Here is a 7,859-nt window from a genome sequence, read left to right as displayed (position 1 = left end):
GAGAAAAAAAAAAGAAAGAAAAAAAAAAGGTATAAGGGTAAAACCATCCCAGTTTCTTCTCCTCTCTAACCTCAAAGAAAAACCCACCTCTACCCATGCAGCTCTTCCATGGGAGAAAGTATGAAGGGAAGAGCACATCACAGCATCACAACTGTGGCCACATCATTTAATACATTAGTGGAAGAAGTTCAGACAAAAGAGGGCTCTGAGAAGTACTAGAAATGCATTCTGGAAGAAAGTGACGGTCATACAGTTCGTAAGTATAAGCCACTTTTAGGGGGCAGCAGTGGGGGGACAGAAGCTTAAAATTAGGCCAATTATTCAAAACAATATCTCCTTCAGAACTCTAGGGGGATGCAGGGAGAGAGGAGGAAGGACACACCAGGGCAACAGAGTTTATTTCTGTGTTTCCTGAAATCAAAGAAACATCCCTGGATGCCTGCACTCTGGCATTACACTACCCTGAGAAGGAAAAGAGCATGTTCAGGGATGCTCTGACGACACTGGGAGTCCATTTTACAGCACTCTGAGAGAACAAGGGAGGCTTTCTGTGCCTAATCACATGGGAGATATCTGTTCCTGCATCCTGAAATGCTTCAAATAGTAGTTGCTTCTAATGGGATACACACTGGGTACAATTAAAGTCTCTGATTGCAACACTTCAGTGACACCTCTCCCCTGCAAGCTCAACTTGTGCCACTTAGAAGAGAGAGCTGTGAATAACAAATAAAAATGAGTAGCTTCTTTCCTTGAATTGTCTTATTTCCACCTTCAGTAAAATGTTGAAACTAAAAATAAGCGAAACATATTGCTATTTGAACATCAGGCTCATATTTTTTTTGAATAACTGAAAGCAGCATATCCAAAAATATTCAAAATAAGTGAAACACATTTCAAATTTTGCAGTAGGTGAAGTTCTCAATCTATTTTTGTTTTAAATACCACTCAGATGGTTTTATTTTTCCTACTGAAGAAAAAAATATGGACTTCATTATTTAAGCTTCTGGTATCCAAAACTACCATAAAGAGTCAGCTGCTAAGGACTTGCATTGCCAGTGGTTTGGGATCTTAGCCAAAATCACAGATTACCAAAACAAATCTAGCCCTGCATAGGACAGAATGGAATGGTTCAGTTTGAGAAACCATGCTGGTCTTTCATTGAATAAAATGATAAAAAAATAAAATAAACTAAAAATCCCTGAACCCCAAGCCCCCTCCAATTACAAAGCGTCCCAAACAGTCTTGCTGTTTATTTTGGGAAACTTTGAGACTGGGGGCTTGAACACTCTGTTTGGAGGGAGCGGGTGTTAGTAGATTATGTTACATCAAATACTTGTATCAGACGTAGGTTGCTAGCCCCATTATGTTTAGCATTCTTTCCTCTACTTGTTTGTAGCTATACATAGGGTAGAGTTTCTCAAAGCCTATGCTTTAATAGGAAAAAGACATATTATATCAGGTTACAGGGCACCAAAGAGAGAGCCTAACTCTGGGGTTTTCTGCCTTACTCTTATCTACAGAGAGTAACTCACAGCATCCTAGTGCTTTCCTCAAGAAAAGAATGCAAACACGTCTGTTTTTTTCCAGCTTTCTGAGAAGGAAGCAGCTCACCTGTGGGATGCTTTGTTTTTGAGAAAAAGAAAAAAAGTTACCCTTGCTGCTGAAGAAGAGAGTCAGAGATGTGTTTTACATAAAGCACCAGATCTGGCCAGGGTAGTGATTTGCCTGACTTTGCCTGACCGTGGCCACAGCCTGGCTCACGTAGACAGTCATCTTCTCCTCCTTGCTGACAGCTTTATTCGTCCAGTGAAGCCTTTGCCAGGGAAGGAGCAGTGACCTCTCAGGTGGTTGGGATCGACACCAGGCAGATTTAGACAAGCGCTGCCTGCTTTCCCCTCACATGGGAGCCAGTCCCGGGGGTACCAGGCACTGAATTAGCAGAGACCTCATCTTTCAGTTCATGTTGTCTAATGCAAGACCAGTGGGGCATAAAGTTTCTATTATCTATGTTTTAATAATGGATGAACCTCCCCTCCTCCCGCTCCAAAAAGCCCGGCATTTAACCCTGCTCCAGGCAGATGACGCAGCTGGTCCTTTGTCTGCTCGACTCCTTCCAGATGGGTATCCAGTGCCACCTGAGCTGAGTAGGCTGAGGGAACATTTTGTTACTTGCCTTTGATTTCAGACACCAGAGGCTTCCCCTTCTGAGCTCAACTTTATTTAGGCGTGTTAGTTTTGCGTTTATGTTAGACCTGAGGATGATCAGGGGATAAAAAGTGCTCCTGAGGCTCTGAATTTTCAACTTCGCTTCCTCAGTTATTGCTTACTTATTGACCAACTATCAAGGATGCCAGGGAGTATTACTTTCCTGGGTGACAAAAGTCCATTCAGACAACAGGTCCTCATATTCGGATCTCCAGATATGGCCTGATCCAAATACCTTCCTGCCAGGTTGCAGAATGACGAACACTGACGCTGTCACCCTTTATGACTGTTTTTATCAGCACAAGGACACTCTTTCCTCTGACAAAGTTAATTTGGAAGTTCAGGTTATTAGCACAGAGTTAGGAAAATGCTAGAAACAGTTGAATGATTCATCGTTATTTCATAAAAAATATTACACTACTAAAGAAAACTATGTGAAAAAATTTTAAGTGAAACGGGAAAAATAAAACACAAAACATGTGCAGATGTGTAGAAAGTTGTAATAGAAGTGTTCAGGTTGGCCTGTGGAGAACAAGGGGGAATGGTGAGGCAGGAAAGCACCAGAAGAGAAGGAACAACAGAAGGCTTTGCTGGCACTTAGCTCTGCAAGTCATCATAATGACAGCACATCTACGTGCTGCTTCTGAGGAGACCCAGGTGGGGAAAACAATGGACTGCCTAGAACAAGGGATGGCAGTAAAGAGAGGATGATGAAGAAGATGAAGAACAAGGTTGGAGCTCTTAGACACCCAGAGACAGAGATTAGAGACAGTGAGTAAACCCAAGTGACTCACAGAGGTGGGAAAGGATGGAGAGATAAAAGTTCCTATTCACAGCAAGCTCCTCAAGAGTTTAAAATGCTTGTGAATGTGAGAAGGGGAGTGTGAGCAACTAAAATCAGCTTGTTTTATAACAGAACTACCTTCCTTTTCTGTAAAGGCTGACTCTAAGATGTGCTACAATTGCAATGTTATTAGGCATGTTTAGGGCTTGTTCAGGTGTCTGTGCAGCATAGCTCCAGCCTCTATCACTTAAATTTTTGGCAAAAAAAAAAACGCAAAAAAACAAAACACAATATATGTGTAAAGCATACATGAATGTTTCGATCTTCAGCTGACAAACAAACCCCACGGAAATCGAAGAGGTGGTCTCTGTTCCCCATGCCAGCCATTGCTGGTGCTGTACCACCCTGCTGGTTAGCGTCAGATGGATAGCTTCATGCAGTGCTAAGAATACCTTCTGCGTGCAGATCAGGGGTAGTACTTCATAATTTATGCTTGATTAAGCTTGATGGGACTGAGCCATAAACTTCAACATTTTGAAGCTCCAAATTCACTTCTTTAGCTTGGGCCATACATCACTTAAACAAAAACACTTTGATGGCTGTCCTAACAGCTGTGGATTTCTAGCTTTTTGCCTAGGGAGAACACCAGAACATTTTCTACTTAACAGTTCATCACAAAAAAAGCACAAATAAAACTAATTTATTTGGTTCAGAACTGTCAGTCAAGAAAAGAATTATAGACCTGTCTTGTTTTCAAATACGATCTGTATGACAGAGGATTAATCAATAACCTACCATTCACAAAGCACATTGCAGAAATCATGTCCAATTTTCTGACTCTCAGACAAAAAAAAAAAGTACACAGTCAATTTTAATAGTGAGATGACTATACGTATCTCTTCTAAACAAGATTATATTATCAGAGGAACTCAGGGAAGACAGAAATTCAACTCCTCTCAAGCAAAGCAGGACAGAAGGGAAATGGCACACGGCCAGCAGGAGATGTTACAGCCTTATCCCATCTGCACTCGAGAAAGTGACCTCCTTCCCTTGGACGTTGGATGTGTCCCACAGTGACTGTCAACAGTAAGGTCTAGACAGAAATTCTCCTTGAAAAACACCTTCCTCTTTAATTCCCAGAGCTTCAATTTGCAATGAAGCAACTGTGACAACTATTGGGTAAGAAGTGGTGAGGTGGTTCTACCATAAAGTGCAAACTCACATTGCCCCCCTACCTTCTGCTGGAAGACCCCACACATCTGTTCAGGGGGAATTAAAAACTTCAGGTGTCTGACACAGAAGTCACAGTACCTTGTATTTCTAGCATATCTTGGTATCTACATTCCACGGTGCTGGAAGAGGTCAGATGCAGTTTGCATCTCTAACAGCAGTGCTAGCACTAAAACGGTGGAATTACAGAACCATTTTAATGAACAATAAGAATCAATAACAGGCAAAATGTATCACCATTCACTCTAGGAGAAACAATGATGCACAGGGAAAGAAGTGTCTTTGCTGGTTCTCAAACCAAATCAACCATGAATACATTTAGAAAAATTAAAATCAAGTCATCCTCCTGCTTCATGCATGCCTCAATCCACATTACATTTCCTTATTTAGTGGTGCAGCTTACTGGGAATCACATATACATTTTAATTGATTTTCATTTGTGTGCTTTCATGAGAAGAGCCCAAGCTCTGCAGTTGGATATCAATGGCTGGAGAAGTTATTTGAACAGCTGAGCAGGTTCCAGTTTTCACTTTGAACAAATAAATGAGGCCAGCTGAAAAATTTCAGAATGACAAATCAGAGCTGGCCTTTCGCTTTTATTTATTTTTCATGCAACAGCAAATGACACATTAAATAAAGGCTTGTCTTATGATTTGTTGTGCTTACAATGTAACGTGTTCAGGGGGAAGATGTTATAATTGAAAAGGCTTACTGAAGAAAATTCTTACGGTTTGTCTCCCTGTGAAGAGGTGCTGAGTTAGAAGGCTAATGGAGACTTTCTCACAAGTTAAGAGAAGTTAGTGTTACAGTCAATTATAAACCCAAATTTAACTCTTTTCATCTGAGTGAATGAGCAGGTAGGTTTGATCATCTTTTTATGTACATGATCAAATTGGTTGAATTTATCTGTGTTTTATAGGAGACATATCTTACTCTAATGTTGCAGAACTAAGTGCCTACAAAATTGACTTAGAAAAATCAGATGCTTGGAAACCATAAATTCTGAGTGCTTATACAAGTCAGAAACTACCAAGGCAAAATTATTAAGTTGGATTTTTTTTTTTTTCCCAGATGATTACTCAAGCTCCAGCTCTTCAGGCTTTACCTATGTGGTCTGGCACACCAATGGGTTCAGATGAAAATAAGTGTAATGGATCAGACTTCTTGTGGTGTAACTTAACTCCAAGAACCCCAATATCATCTTACATCTGACATAGCTTTGGCCTTGTTAGTCCAGATGTCTTTCCAGTGCAGGGATGTAGGACAACTACACAGAATATTTTGAGGCCTTTGCCTCTTAAGTTAATGGATATCCTCTTAAGCAGGAACCGTAGTTGGTTCTTTCACTTCTCAGCAGTGCAGGAAAAGGAGGACAATTTCTCAATGCTCACAGCCTTGCTCAGTACAGTACAACTCTCTAGAAAGTCTATGGGAGTTATGAGTGCGCAATAATTACATGGCTGGGACTTCACGAAGACAGCAATAACATTAGTAAAACAGCATGGCTAATTTGCTATTCAGGGACTTTTTTTTTTCCTAAGTCATTTTTAATTACTATTCTTGTTTCCTTGCCCACCGCCCTCCCCCCCACCCCTTCCTCTCTGAAGAGCTGTGGAATTTCGATGCTAAAGGAGAAGCTGATTATGCTGCACACTGGCACCGAGCTGTCCAGGCTGCACACAAAAGATCATGAATAGGCAGGCGTGTACTTGCTCCAAATATAGTTCAGACGCTACTTAGGCATTTAGAATCAAAGATCTGCTACTAGCAACAAGTCCTCCAAAAGCGTGCGATTTGGCATGCCTGGAGCTGTTAAGTGGATGCAGGCAAAAAAATGCTGAAGTTATGGGGAAAGAATATGAAGGGTGCTAATTGCCATCTGCCAATGCCTCAGAAAAAAAAAAAAAAAAAAAGTCTTTGCGATAGACTTTCAGCATGGGAAAATGTAATAGCAGCAACAAAGTGTTTATAGGAGAATACATCTAACAAAGCAAGAAGCGCTCAGACTTAAGGGACACCTGGCAGCAGAGGAAAATGCTTCTGTGCTATAAATCATACATTAATGCTTCTGCTCCGATGTGCATCTGTTGCTCTTTATTCTTGAGAATCCTTAGATATAAGGTCCCCTCTCTGAAATACTAATCAGCAAAATAACAAAATAACAACAAATAATAAATAAATAAAAGGGGCTGGTTTCTACAACATCTTGTGCTGGCATTTCTTCTTCCACAATTGCATTTTTAGTGGACAATCAGATCTGAATACAGTGATGAGTGGCAAGATGCTCTGTGCCTATCACACACCTCAGCTCTGGCAATCCTGTAATGAACTGGACAACCTCCCTGCTTTTGCTCAGTAAAATCAGACTATTTTAAGCTATGTGAAGTATACTCTTGATAACAGTAATTAACCTTTAAATTAACCAGTAGGGATATTACCCTTTCCATGCAGGAGTGTTTGGGTGAGTTCAGCTGGGGAAGCTTGCCAGACCTTTTCCCTCTTTAAAGATTAGAGGGAATCTTGGCTTACTACGTAACAAAATGACCTCAGAAATAGAGGGCTGTCATCTCAACTTTTGCCATTGAATCCCAGAAATGTTTGTGTGGCTTTTGTCATATATTACACATAAAGTGGACCTTCAGCTCCAAAAATATGAGGGATTTCCCAGGAGGAAATACGCTCACGATTTTAGTAGCACACACACACAGTGATTCCCATGATTTTGGGGCTGTCAGATTGACACATAAATAAGTGTGATCCTTTTTTCACTGACAGGCTTAGTAGGCGTTTGTCAGGACAGATGGCCCACTCCTAGCTGTGCACCATTTCCAGGCAGAAACCCAGAAGCCTTGTTCTTTCTGGGACTGGCCACTTGAGAAGTTGTGCCTACATTGCAATCTAGCATTGCACGGTCATACCTACATGCATTAAAGCACCTAAAGTCTTCGTGAGCTCCAGCCTTGACTGGAGTGCCATCCAGCAAGAAAGACAGCAGCTGCCTGCTCTTTGTAGACCATCCAAGGTCCAGCTGAAGCTCTGGAGAAGCTGGCCTAGCCCTTACCCCCGGAGCATGTGAAGTGACCCTGGAGCAAGCCCAGATGTGGCCAACCACGAGAGGGAGACAAGCTCACACGCTTGCCCAAGCACAGCCCTTGCTGTTGGGGAGGTTTCAGGAGGTCCACTTGTGACTGTGAGTGATGGCAAATTTGCGACGGGGTGGAGAAGAGCATGCTGTTGCAGCAGGTCTCACAGCCTGCTTGCTGCCACAGTCTCCAGGGTAGCCGAGCCATGCAAGAACTCGTCCAAAGGAGATGGAGGACATAAAGATGCTGTCCTTTTTTTCCGAGACCCAGCTTGGAAGGTATTTTTCTCTGTCAAGCTGCTGGACAGGCTGATTACACTGGAATTATCAGGCAAAGCCGGATTTGTTGGTCTTATCTGATGGTTGTCCCAGGTTTTTCTGACTGAAGGAGTGGGACTCATGGGGCAAGACAGGCAACAAAGGCAGGCTGTTGGGACATTCAAGCACTGTGGGGATAAGTGTGGCATAAAGATAGATCAGATTAGATAAAATAGGCTGGATCACAGACTGCTGGAGAAAAGAAAGGATGTGAGGCAGGTCTGTGAAATTAGCCTACAA

The sequence above is a fragment of the Anser anser genome, assembly GCF_964211835.1.
Source record: "Anser anser genome assembly, chromosome: 2".
Lineage (NCBI taxonomy): Eukaryota > Metazoa > Chordata > Aves > Anseriformes > Anatidae > Anser > Anser anser.
This window is presented reverse-complemented; position numbering follows the sequence as displayed.